Genomic DNA, 12783 nt, shown 5'->3' with positions numbered 1-12783 from the left:
TATCTCCAATAATACTGCCCCGGATGGTTCATTCACTGAAGCAATGACTAAGCTCAAAGGACAACAAAAAGAGGTTAAGGACAATGCTGGGCATGATGCTCATGTTTGGGACTGGATGGACTTAACTTTGGGAAAATGGGGTGCAATGTTTACAAAAATGGCAATAATGATAGGAATATCACTTGTAGTGATGGGAGTAGTGTTTTGTTGTATACTACCTCTGTTAAAATCACTTTTGATTCAAACCACAGTAAAACAAATGACTGTACAGACCATTGTTACTAGTTCAGCCAAATAAATACACCCAGTTCAGGGAGCTCCAGGACAGTATGTAAATAAATATGGGTAATCTTGTAATGTTAAAGGAGGACCAATGGACTGTCCATTTGGGAATCCTGAATGTTTGTATGGAGTTGTTCCTGGGGGTGGATGGGCTTGCCATGGTTACAAAGCCCAATATAAAACTTTGGAGGTTAATTTAGAGGAAAACCTTCCAGACTTGTAACCAAAACCTGACTGGGCTCTGGGTCCTCATCAGGATGGGTCAAGTAATGAGGAAGATATATTGGTTTAAATATATGCATGTAAAATGTAACCACATATGGCAAGGCTAAGAATAAGTAAATGCACATGCTTTCATTCATTTTTTAAATTAATCTTTGTATTATTGGGACTTTGTTGGAAAGTCCCAAAGGGGGGATTATATAGAGATATTTTATGTATCATTAAGGCAAATGTAGGGAGATGCCAAAGGTAAAATATAATAAACATGTTTGATATTTTATAATCCAGATGCATGCTTAAATAAGGAATATAGTCAATGCAGTATGTAACTGTGATTTCATGTATGTATATTATTTTTTAAGAAAGGGCCTGAGCCAAGCAACCAATAGAATGAGAGGCTTCATATAGAAAAGTATTCATGACCTTTTGGAGTGGACCATGTGTGACAGCTGGACGTTGAAAGAGAAGGGTGGCGCAGAACTAAAATAAGTTAGGAATTTGCCATAGGGGGAGTAACTGTATATGCCATGTAAGCATGTTTGTGCATTTGTGTGTGTATAAAAGGGAGCTCTAAGCCAAAGAGAGACAGTTGTTCCATGGAACTGCTCGGCTTTTGTTATTAGATAATAAAAGTCTAATTTTTGGATTTCTTGAGAGATATTTTTGAGTTTACTACTTTTGAGTCAAATATTTCTACCACAACTCATACTTCATAAATCTATGAATATGTATATTTGGCAATATATTTGGTGCATACGGCCCAGTACATCACTGGGGCCTGGCTCCCTGACATCCAGGGCCTCTGTACCGGGCGGTGTCGGAGGAGGGCCTTGGAGGTGGTCGGGGGCTCCAGCCACCCAGGTCATGGACTGTTCTCTCTGGTACTGCATGGCAAGCAGTGGCGATGCACCAAGTCTGGAACCGACACGTCCCTGAACATCTTCTACCCCCAAGGCCTAAATAGTTAGTTAAATAGTTAACCAAATAGCTGACCTTACTATCTGCATTGACCCCCTTTTGCACTAACTCTTTTGACTCATCACATGCGCTGCTGCTACTGCTTAACATCTATCCTGTTGCCTAGTCACTTTATCCCTACCTATATGTATATATCTACCTCAATTACCTTGTACCCCTGCACACCGACTCGGTACTGGTACCCTGTGTATATAGCCATTCTATTTTTCTCTCTGCATTGTTGGGAAGGGCCCGTAAGTAAGCATTTCGTTGTTAGTCTACACCTGTTGTTTACGAAGCATGTGACAAATAAAATGTGATTTGATTTGACAAAACTGTGCATGTAGAGTGGAAGTGAAAAAAACATCTGAAACTTGGGCAATAGACTGTCGGAATTTATTTAGAATTCAAGGCACACTTAACCAGCATGGCTACCACAGCATTCTGCAGCCATACGCCATCCCATCTGGTTTGCGCTTAGTGGGACTATCATTTGTTTTTCAACAGGACAATGACCCAACATTCCTCCAGGCTGTGTAAGGGCTATTTGACCAAGAAGGAGAGTGATGGAGTGCTGCATCAGATGACCTGGCCTCCAGAATCCCCTGAACTCAACCCAATTGAGATGGTTTGGAATGGGTTGGACCGAAGAGTGAAGGAAAAGCCACCAACAAGTGCTCCTTCAAGACTGTTGGAAAAGCATTCCAGATGAAGCTGGTTGAGAGAATGCCAACAGTGTGCAAAGCTGTCATCAAGGCAAAGGGTGGCTATTTTGAAGAATCTCAAATATAAAATATATTTTGATTTGTTTAACAATTTTTTGGTTACTACATGATTCCATATGTGTTATTTCATAGTTTTGATGTCTTCACTATTATTCTACAATCTAGAAAATAGTAAAAATAAAGAAAAACCCTTGAATGAGAAAAAAATATATCTATATATATATATATATATATATATAAAAATTTCTCATTCAAGGGTTTTTCTTTATTTTTACTATATATGTACAGTGGGGAGATCAAGTATTTGATACACTGCCGATTTTGCAGGTTTTCCTACTTACAAAGCATGTAGAGGTCTGTAATTTTTATCATAGGTACACTTCATGTGTGAGAGATGGAGTCTGAAACAAAAATCCAGAAAATCACATTGTATGATTTTTAAGTAATTAATTTGCATTTTATTGCATGACATAAGTATTTGATCACCTACCAACCAGTAAGAATTCCGGCTCTCACAGACCTGTTAGTTTTTCTTTAAGAAGCCCTCCTGTTCTCCACTCATTACCTGTATTAACTGCACCTGTTTGAACTCGTTACCTGCATAAAAGACACCTGTCCACACACTGAATCAAACAGCCTCCAACCTCTCCACAATGGCCAAGACCAGAGAGCTGTGTAAGGACATCAGGGATAAAATTGTAGACCTGCACAAGGCTGGGATGGGCTACAAGACAATAGGCAAGCAGCTTGGTGAGAAGGCAACAAGTGTTGGCGCAATTATTAGAAAATGGAAGAAGTTCAAGATGATGGTCAATCACCCTCGGTCTGGGGCTCCATGCAAGATCTCACCTCGTGGGGCATCAATGATCATGAGGAAGGTGAGGGATCAGCCCAGAACTACACGGCAGGACCTGGTCAATGACCTGAAGAGAGCTGGGACCACAGTCTCAAAGATAACCATTAGTAACACACTACGCCGTCATGGATTAAAATCCTGCAGCACACGCAAGGTCCCCCTGCTCAAGCCAGCGCATGTCCAGGCCCGTCTGAAGTTTGACAATGACCATCTGGATGATCCAGAGGAGGAATGGGAGAAGGTCATGTGGTCTGATGAGACAAAAATAGAGCTTTTTGGTCTAAACTCCACTCGCCGTGTTTGGAGGAAGAAGAAGGATGAGTACAACCCCAAGAACACCATCCCAACCGTGAAGCATGGAGGTGGAAACATCATTATTTGCGGATGCTTTTCTGCAAAGGGGACAGGACGACTGCACCGTATTGAGGGGAGGATGGATGGGGCCATGTATCGCGAGATCTTGGCCAACAACCTCCTTCCCTCAGTAAGAGCATTGAAGATGGGTCGTGGCTGGATCTTCCATATATATATATATATACAGTGGGGAGAACAAGTATTTGATACACTGCTGATTTTGCAGGTTTTCCTACTTACAAAGCATGTAGAGGTCTGTAATTTTTATCATAGGTACACTTCAACTGTGAGAGACGGAATCTAAAACAAAAATCCAGAAAATCACATTGTATAATTTTAAAGTAATTAATTTGCATTTTATTGCATGACATAAGTATTTGATACATCAGAAAAGCAGAACTTAATATTTGGTACAGAAACCTTTGTTTGCAATTACAGAGATCATATGTTTCCTGTAGGTCTTGACCAGGTTTGCACACACTGCAGCAGCCCACTCCTCCATACAGACCTTCTCCAGATCCTTCAGGTTTCGGGGCTGTCGCTGGGCAATACAGACTTTCAGCTCCCTCCAAAGATTTTCTATTGGGTTCAGGTCTGGAGACTGGCTAGGCCGCTCCAGGACCTTGAGATGCTTCTTACGGAGCCACTCCTTAGTTGCCCTGGCTGTGTGTTTTGGGTCGTTGTCATGCTGGAAGATACAGCCACGACCCATCTTCAATGCTCTTACTGAGGGAAGGAGGTTGTTGGCCAAGATCTCGCGATACATGGCCCCATCCATCCTCCCCTCAATACGGTGCAGTCGTCCTGTCCCCTTTGCAGAAAAGCATCCCCAAAGAATTATGTTTCCACCTCCATGCTTCACGGTTGGGATGGTGTTCTTGGGGTTGTACTCATCCTTCTTCTTCCTCCAAACACGGCGAGTGGAGTTTAGACCAAAAAGCTCTATTTTTGTCTCATCAGACCACATGTCCTTCTCCCATTCCTCCTCTGGATCATCCAGATGGTCATTGGGAAACTTCAGACGGGCCTGGACATGCGCTGGCTTGAGCAGGGGGACCTTGCGTGCGCTGCAGGATTTTAATCAATGACGGCGTAGTGTGTTACTAATGGTTTTCTTTGAGACTGTGGTCCCAGCTCTCTTCAGGTCATTGACCAGGTCCTGCCGTGTAGTTCTGGGCTGATCCCTCACCTTCCTCATGATCATTGATGCCCCACGAGGTGAGATCTTGCATGGAGCCCCAGACCGAGGGTGATTAACCGTCATCTTGAACTTCTTCCATTTTCTAATAATTGCGCCAACAGTTGTTGCCTTCTCACCAAGCTGGTTGCCTATTGTCCTGTAGCCCATCCCAGCCTTGTGCAGGTCTACAATTCTATCCCTGATGTCCTTAAACAGCTCTCTGGTCTTGGCCATTGTGGAGAGGTTGGAGTCTGTTTGATTGAGTGTGTGGACAGGTGTCTTTTATACAGGTAACGAGTTCAAACAGGTGCAGTTAATACAGGTAATGAGTTGAGAACAGGAGGGCTTCTTAAAGAAAAACTAACAGGTCTGTGAGAGCCGGTATTCTTACTGGTTGGTATGTGATCAAATACTTATGTCATGCAATAAAATGCAAATTAATTACTTAAAAATCATACAATGTGATTTTCTGGATTTTTGTTTTAGATTCCGTCTCTCACAGTTGAAGTGTACCTATGATAAAAATTACAGACCTCTACATGCTTTGTAAGTAGGAAAACCTGCAAAATCGTCAGTGTATCAAATACTTGTTCTCCCCACTGTGTATATATATATATATATATATATATATATATATATATATATATATATATATATATATATTGGTATTTCTCTTTGCATCCAATATATTTTGATATTTTTTGGTTCTTGAATATGTTGAGTCTTACACGTGTCAGTAAAATGTAAACAATCAGCATTTGTATTTGACCCTATAATGTTGCAAAATATTAAAATTCATATTAAAACCTTTTATTTTTTTGAGTCACACTCAGCATTAAAGGGGAATTTCAGGATTGTACAACTTCATGTTAGATGGTTCCTCACTGTGAAAGTAGTCTATGTGTCAAGACAAAATGTAATCCATTGGTCGGTTCTCTCTATTCAGGAACTACAGACTTCAGTTAACTTTAGCCACACCTAGCTAAAAATCTATGGGAATGATAGGGGCAATTTTCATGGCCAAATAAACTCCATATTTGGTCTGATGCTACTTAAAGGTGATCGTTCCATAAAACAACACTGCACAATTGCCCTATCACTTCCATTGATTGTTAGCTATTGGTGGCTAAAGTTAGCATGCGTTTGTAGTGGCTGTTTCCCAGACACAGATTAAGCCTAGTCCTGGACTAAATATCTCTTTCAATGGGAAATATTTTTAGTTGTGATCTAGGCTTAATCTGTGTCTGGGATATATGGCATCACTAAGCAATATCTTGCTGTAAAGTAGGCCAACAAATTAGTGCACACCTTAAATCTTTAGATTGCATACAGTACATGGCTGAAAAAGGTTGGAAACGTTACAGAGGAAGTGATGCATGTCTTTCCCCTAACCAATCAAGTCATTCTTAGATTTTAAACAGCCCACAATTATTTTCATTTAGTCAGTCAGTCTTTCATAGTAACAAAGAGAAACAGTGTTTAAAGCTACAGTCAGTCCATATCAAGATGATCAGAATCTACCTTCTTTGGGGACTTCTCTCTCAAGTGTGTAAGTGCATGTCCTGATCTCAAATAGTATTTTACTGAACAGTAAAATTGAAAATCGGTAAAGAATAACACTATCTTATTGGAAAGTCATATCTAAAGGTAATGAAATATATTCCGTTTGGACAGCAATGTGACCGATATAGCGTCAGGCAATTTGAATTGCAGTAGTTTGATGACTTACTACTATGTTATTCATAGGCTGAACATTGTCCATTTCCATTTCAAATTGACATCTGATAACATTCACATTTTGGCAGACCTGATTTAGACTGAAGATGCTCCTCAACCAATACCAGTGACTACACGTCTATTTGGAGACACTGTATCTTTGCCATGTCCCAAAGCGGAATCTCAACAATTCCTGTACTGGTACAGACAAACTGTTGGCCAACTGCCCAATCTTGTCGCTTCTGTATCCTATGGATCAGAACCTGTACTTAAAGGAGAGTTTAAGAACCCACGTTTCAAAGTGGAGGAATCTGAATATGTGTATAATCTCATTATCAGAAATATCAGCACATTAGATGAGGCAACATACTTTTGTGGAATGGGGACAATATATGGGATGAACTATGGAAATGCAACATTTTGGGCTGTGAAAGGTAATTTAATTTAAATTGTGTATTTCAATGTTCACCAAGTGTTTTTGTATATTGCTATACATACAGTAGATGCACACTGCCATGTGTTGTAGATGTTCAGAAAAATTATAGACAATCTGGCTGCAGTATGCATAGAAAGTGGATATTCATGGATGCGTGTCATAATGGTGAAATGTAAAGACAACTTGTCATTTTTGCAGACAGGTTTTTGAAATGACAACGTAGCAAAAGAGTGTAGAAACGGCAGCTAACTAACTTTTACTGTAAACAACTCTTAAGCTGGCTAGCTAAGCATTTTGGCTGACTGTGGGGCGAATAAATTCGAACAATTACTGACAAATAAATAAAATGTTTACAGGTAATTAGCAACCGCACAACTATTTTCGAACAAACAAAATGCTGTTTCCAAAACTGCCATGTGCCTAAAGGAATGTTTACTATTTAAAATTCTATGACGTCTCAACTTTACAAGCTTATGAATAATTATTTTCTCAATACAATTACACAATATAGGACAAAATCACCTTTCATTGGTGCAGCGACCAGTTTCCGCCCCAGTCCTTCCAGGAGACTCTGTGACTCTTCAGTGTACAGTACTCTCTGAGACCTGTACAGGAGAACACAGTGTGTACTGGTTCAGAGCCGGATCAGGAGAATCCCATCCAGGAGTCATTTACACCCCTGGGAACAGGAGTGATGAGTGTGAGAAGAGCCCTGTGACTCCCTCTCCTACAAAGAGCTGTGTCTACAGCCTCTCCAAGAACAACCTCAGTCTCTCTGATGCTGGGACTTACTACTGTGCTGTGGCCACATGTGGGGAGATCCTGTTTGGCAACGGAACAAACCTGAATATTGGTAGGTGGTGAATATTATGAGTTATATTGTCGAAATTGTAAGAGAATGTTCAGTATTATTTAAGTGGTGCATATATACAGAGTGTACAAAACATTAAGAAAATCTTCCTAACATTGAGTTGCACCCCCTTTTGCCCTCAGAACAGCGTCAATTAATCGGGGCATGGACAAAAGCATTGTCGCAAGCATTCAACACGAATGCTGGCCCATGTTGACTCCAATGCTTCCCACATTTGTGCGAAGTTGGCTGGATGTCCTTTGGGTTGTGGATCATTCTTGTTACACTAGTGACACAGTTGAGCGTGAAAAACCCAGCAGCCTTTCAGTTCTTGACACACTCAAACCGGTGCACCTACCCCGTTCAAAATAACTTAAATAAAAACACCTCCTGAATGGCACACATACAGTATATGTTTTACTGAGACCAGCAATTTGAGATGCCTGCTATGCCACTCTACTGTTCTGTAACAAAGCCTTGTGGGAATTATTCACTCATATTAGGAATTTTTGTTTTTTTCTCCATGTTTCTTCTCAGGGTGACTGGCTACAATACACTGCAGTGACATTAACCAACAAGACAACTGGAACCAGGAGAAAGAAATGAAAGAACAGTGAGAGCATTCAGTCGGTCCACCATTGGAAGTTGCAACCTGACAGAAACAAGCAATCTTTTTTTATGGACAGCGATTACAGTTTGTTTTCTACAGTTTAAAGGAGTGTAATTCCCAGAGTTTCTAACCAATCCCATATACAGTGTCTGGCTTGTGCTTTTTTGTTTCTTTGATTATTTCAGGAACCAAGAGTGAATACATTTGCAGTATGTTTAATTAGTAGTCAATTTCAAAGAGTTGACCTTTGATGACAGTTGTGTAAACCACCCTTTGTACCATTAATAAAAGCTCAATTTTAAATAATGTTATGAATCAGACAATGTTTAATGATAAATTGGTTTGATGATATGACACAGCCCTACTGGTACATGCTGGTACATTATAGCTATAAACACAGTATGCTGATGAATCTCAAGAAATACTGTAGAACGTAATTAACCTACATTACATACAATGTTTAAGAAGTTATGTTATCTTATTGTTTGTTTCATGGGTTACAGTTAATACCACAACAATCATACATTTAGGAAAAATTATTCAAACAAGAAAAATAAAACAATAATACAATTATACATTATTGCAAATAGAGAAAAATGACTTCAAATGGGGGCTGATCAACTCTAATTTTCTCTGAAAAACATTTAAATTGCCACAAACTTTACAGTAGAACAATACGTAAGTAAGTAATCCTTGTTGGCTTAGTCAGAATGGCTCATAGGGGCAGAAGCTTATTTCCTGATTCTATAGCGGAAGGCAGCTTGATGTACAAAGTACACCTCCTGGACAGGACACTTAACCCAATCCATCTCCTTTATGCTGGGTAACAAGCAGAGAGGCATTCGGTACCATTTTTTTAGTAATTGGTGTGACTCGACTAGGGATCAAACCCTCAACCTTCTAATCTCAGGGTGGTCACTAAGCACAAAGCCACTTAGTTGGCTCACTGTTAAACAGTATGTCTAAACAATGGGCTGAGATACAAGAGATACAATACAAGAGGAAAACATAGAATCACTAAGGAAGTCTAAAATAACAATACAATCACAGATTAAGATTTAAGGCCAAGCTAAAAGGTAGATTTTCCTGCTTGATTTAAAGACCTCAATGGTTTCTGGCCCTCTACCTGACAGGACAAGCCGTTCCATAACAGTGGTGCTCTGATAGAGAACACTCCTAGAAGAACAAGCTATTTATATTATACATTATAGTATCAGTGAGGATAAAATGTCATGACTGTCTGAATACATTATATACATCTATATTGACAAGAGTTTCTTGTCCAAACTACACAAATTCCTCTGCACATAAACAACGTTCACTCCCAATCTGAGTACCTGATGTCAAAGCTGGCGTAGGGGTGGTGTGGGAATCAGATGCAGGATGCAGAAGTAGTCCAAAATACTTTATTAAAGTCCACAGAATGAACGGCTACAAACAGAGCCGGAGGCACAAGAAAAATAACGCACTCAGCGTAATAAACAAAACACGCACAATAGTGCGGACTCTCTACAGAAATAGAGCACAAACTTGACATGGAAACACCTGCTGACAATGAACAACTACACACAACCACAAGACAGAAACAACGAGAACTTAAAGGACACATAATCAAGACAAAATGAGAAACAGGTGTACCAAAACAGACCAAACCAAACGAACACAGAAACAACGAACGGTGGCAGCTAGTACTCCGGGGACGACGACCGCCGAAGCCTGCCCGAACAAGGAGAAGGAGCAGCCTCGGCAGAAACCGTGACAGTACCCTCCCCTTGACGCGCGGCTCCAGCCGTGCGCCGACCCCGGCCTCGGGGACGACCAGGAGGACGCGGAGCAGGGCACGTGGGATGACCACGATGGAACTCAGTCAGAAGGGACGGGTCTAAGATATCTCTCCTCGGCACCCAGCACCGCTCCTCCAGACCGTACCCCTCCCACTCCACGAGATATTGGAGACCCCCCATCCGGCGTCTCGAATCCAGGATGGACCGAACTGTGTACGCCGGAGCCCCCTCGATGTCCAGCGGGGGCGGAGGAGTCTCTGCTATCTCACAGTCCTAGAGTGGACCAGCTACCACCGGCCTGAGGAGAGACACATGGAACGAGGGGTTAATATTCTTATAATCAATAGGAAGTTGTAATCTGTAACACACCTCGTTCAACCTCCTCAGGACTTTAAAAGGCCCCACAAACCGCCGACCCAGCTTCCGGCAGGGCAGGCGGAGGGGTAGGTTTCTGGTCGAGAGCCAGACTCGATCTCCCGGTGCGTACAACGGTCCCTCACTGCGGTGGAGATCGGCGCTCGCCTTGTGTCGACGGATGGCCCGCTGCAGATGTACGTGAGCAGCGTTCCATGTCTCCCCCGAGCGCCGCACCCACTCATCCACCACAGGAGCCTTGATCTGGCTCTGATGCCAAGGTGCCAGAGCCGGCTGGTACCCTAGTACACATTGGAAAGGAGTGAGTCTGGTGGAGGGAGTTCTGGGCCATCTCGGCCCAGGGAACATACCTCGCCCACTCCTCCGGCCGGCCCTGGCAATACGACCTCAGAAACCTACCCAAATCCTGGTTTACCCGTTCAACCTGCCCATTGCTCTCCGGGTGGTACCCGAGGTAAGGCTCACCGAGACCCCCAAGCGCTCCATGAACGCTCTCCAGACTCGAGAGGTAAACTGGGGGCCTCGATCAGACACTATATCCTCGGGTACCCCGTAATGCCGGAAGACGTGAGTGAATAGTGCCTCAGCGGTCTGTAGGGCAGTGGGGAGACCCGGCATGGGAAGGAGACGACAGGCCTTCGAGAACCGATCCACAACGACCAGGATGGTGGTATTTCCCTGGGAGGGGGGAAGGTCAGTAACAAAATCCACCGAGAGGTGAGACCAGGGTCGTTGTGGAACGGGCAGGGGTTGTAGCTTACCCCGGGGCAGGTGTCTGGGTGCCTTACACTGGGCACACACCGAGCAGGAGGAAACATAAACCCTCACATCCCTGGCTAACGTTGGCCACCAGTACGTAGTGCTAAGGCAGTGCACCGTCCGGCCAATCCCTGGATGTCCAGAGGAGGGTGACGTGTGAGCCCAATATATAAGTCGATCCCGAACCTCGAGCGGAACGTACGTCCGACCCACAGGACACTGTGGAGGGCTAGGATCGGTACGCAACGCCCGCTCGATTTCGGAATCGACCTCCCACACCACCGGTGCCACCAGGCAAGACGGCGGGAGTATGGGCGTGGGCTCAACGGACCTCTCCTCCGTGTCATACCGCCGGGACAGGGCATCTGCCTTACCGTTCTGGGACCCAGGGATGTACGTGATCTTAAAAACGAACTGGGCCAGAAACATGTTCCACCTAGCCTGGCGAGGGTTCAGTCTCCTAGCTGCCCGGATGTACTCCATGTTTCGGTGGTCAGTCAAAATGAGGAAAGGGTGTTGAGCCCCCTCAAGCCAATGCCTCCACACCTTTAGGGCCTGGACCACGGCTAGCAGCTCCCTGTCACCCACGTCATAATTTCGCTCCGCCGGACTGAGCTTTTTAGAGTAAAAGGCACAGGGGCGGAGTTTCAGGGGCGTGCCAGACCGTTGCGAGAGCACGGCCCCTATACCGGCTTCTGACGCGTCTACCTCGACCTGGAATGGTAGCGCGGGATCCGGATGCGCCAGCACCGGCGCCGAGGTAAACAGGTCCTTCAGTCTCCCAAAAGCCCTATCAGCCTCAGCAGACCACTGCAAGCGCACCGGACCTCCCTTTAGAAGAGCCGTTATGGGAGCTGCCACCTGTCCAAAACCCTGGATAAACCTCCTGTAGTAATTCACAAAGCCCAAGATCCGCTGCACCTCTTTAACAGTGGTTGGAGTTTGCCAATTACGCACGGCCGACACACGGTCAACCTCCATCTTTACCCCTGACGCAGACAACTGATTACCCAAAAAGGAGACAGACTCCTGGAAAAACAGACATTTCTCTGCCTTGACATATAGGTCATGCTCCAACAATCTCCTCAACACTCGGCGCACCAGGGCTACATGCTCGGCTCGGGTAGAAGAATACACCAGAATGTCGTCAATGTACACGACCACTCCTTGCCCCTGCATATCCCGGAAGATCTCATCTACGAAGGATTGGAAGACTGAAGGAGCATTCATTAACCCGTATGGCATGACGAGATACTCGTAATGACCCGAGGTGGTACTAAATGCTGTCTTCCATTCGTCTCCCTCCCTAATACACACCAAGTTGTATGCGCTCCTGAGGTCCAATTTTGTGAAGAACCGCGCCCCGTGTCGCAATCAGAGGGAGTGGATAACTGTATTTCACAGTAATCTGATTGAGACTGCGGTAATCAATATACGGGCGCAAACCTCCATCCTTTTTCTTCACAAAAAAGAAACTCGAGGACGCAGGGGAAGTGGAGGGCCGTATGTATCCCTGTCTCAGAGACTCGGCTATGTAAGTCTCCATAGCTCTCTTCTCCTCTTGAGACAAAGGATACACATGGCTCTGCGGAAGCGCAGCTCCTACCTGGAGGTCTATCGCACAATCCCCCTGTCTATGTGGTGGCAATTGCGTCGCCTTCGCCTTACTAAACACAA

General features: G+C 43.9%; 1 pseudogene across 1 annotated transcript; it reads left to right on the top strand.

Moving 5' to 3' along the window:
* Window positions 1-6082: 6082 nt before the first annotated feature.
* LOC311107641 (signal-regulatory protein beta-2-like) lies at window positions 6083-8496 on the top strand (annotated as a pseudogene). Its single transcript has 4 exons — window positions 6083-6125; window positions 6382-6726; window positions 7240-7581; window positions 8116-8496. The product of its transcript is annotated as a signal-regulatory protein beta-2-like (transcript).
* Window positions 8497-12783: the final 4287 nt, after the last annotated feature.

The sequence above is a fragment of the Coregonus lavaretus genome (assembly GCF_964263955.1).
Source record: "Coregonus lavaretus genome assembly, chromosome: 32".
Taxonomy (NCBI): domain Eukaryota; kingdom Metazoa; phylum Chordata; class Actinopteri; order Salmoniformes; family Salmonidae; genus Coregonus; species Coregonus lavaretus.
This window is presented reverse-complemented; position numbering and strand designations above follow the sequence as displayed.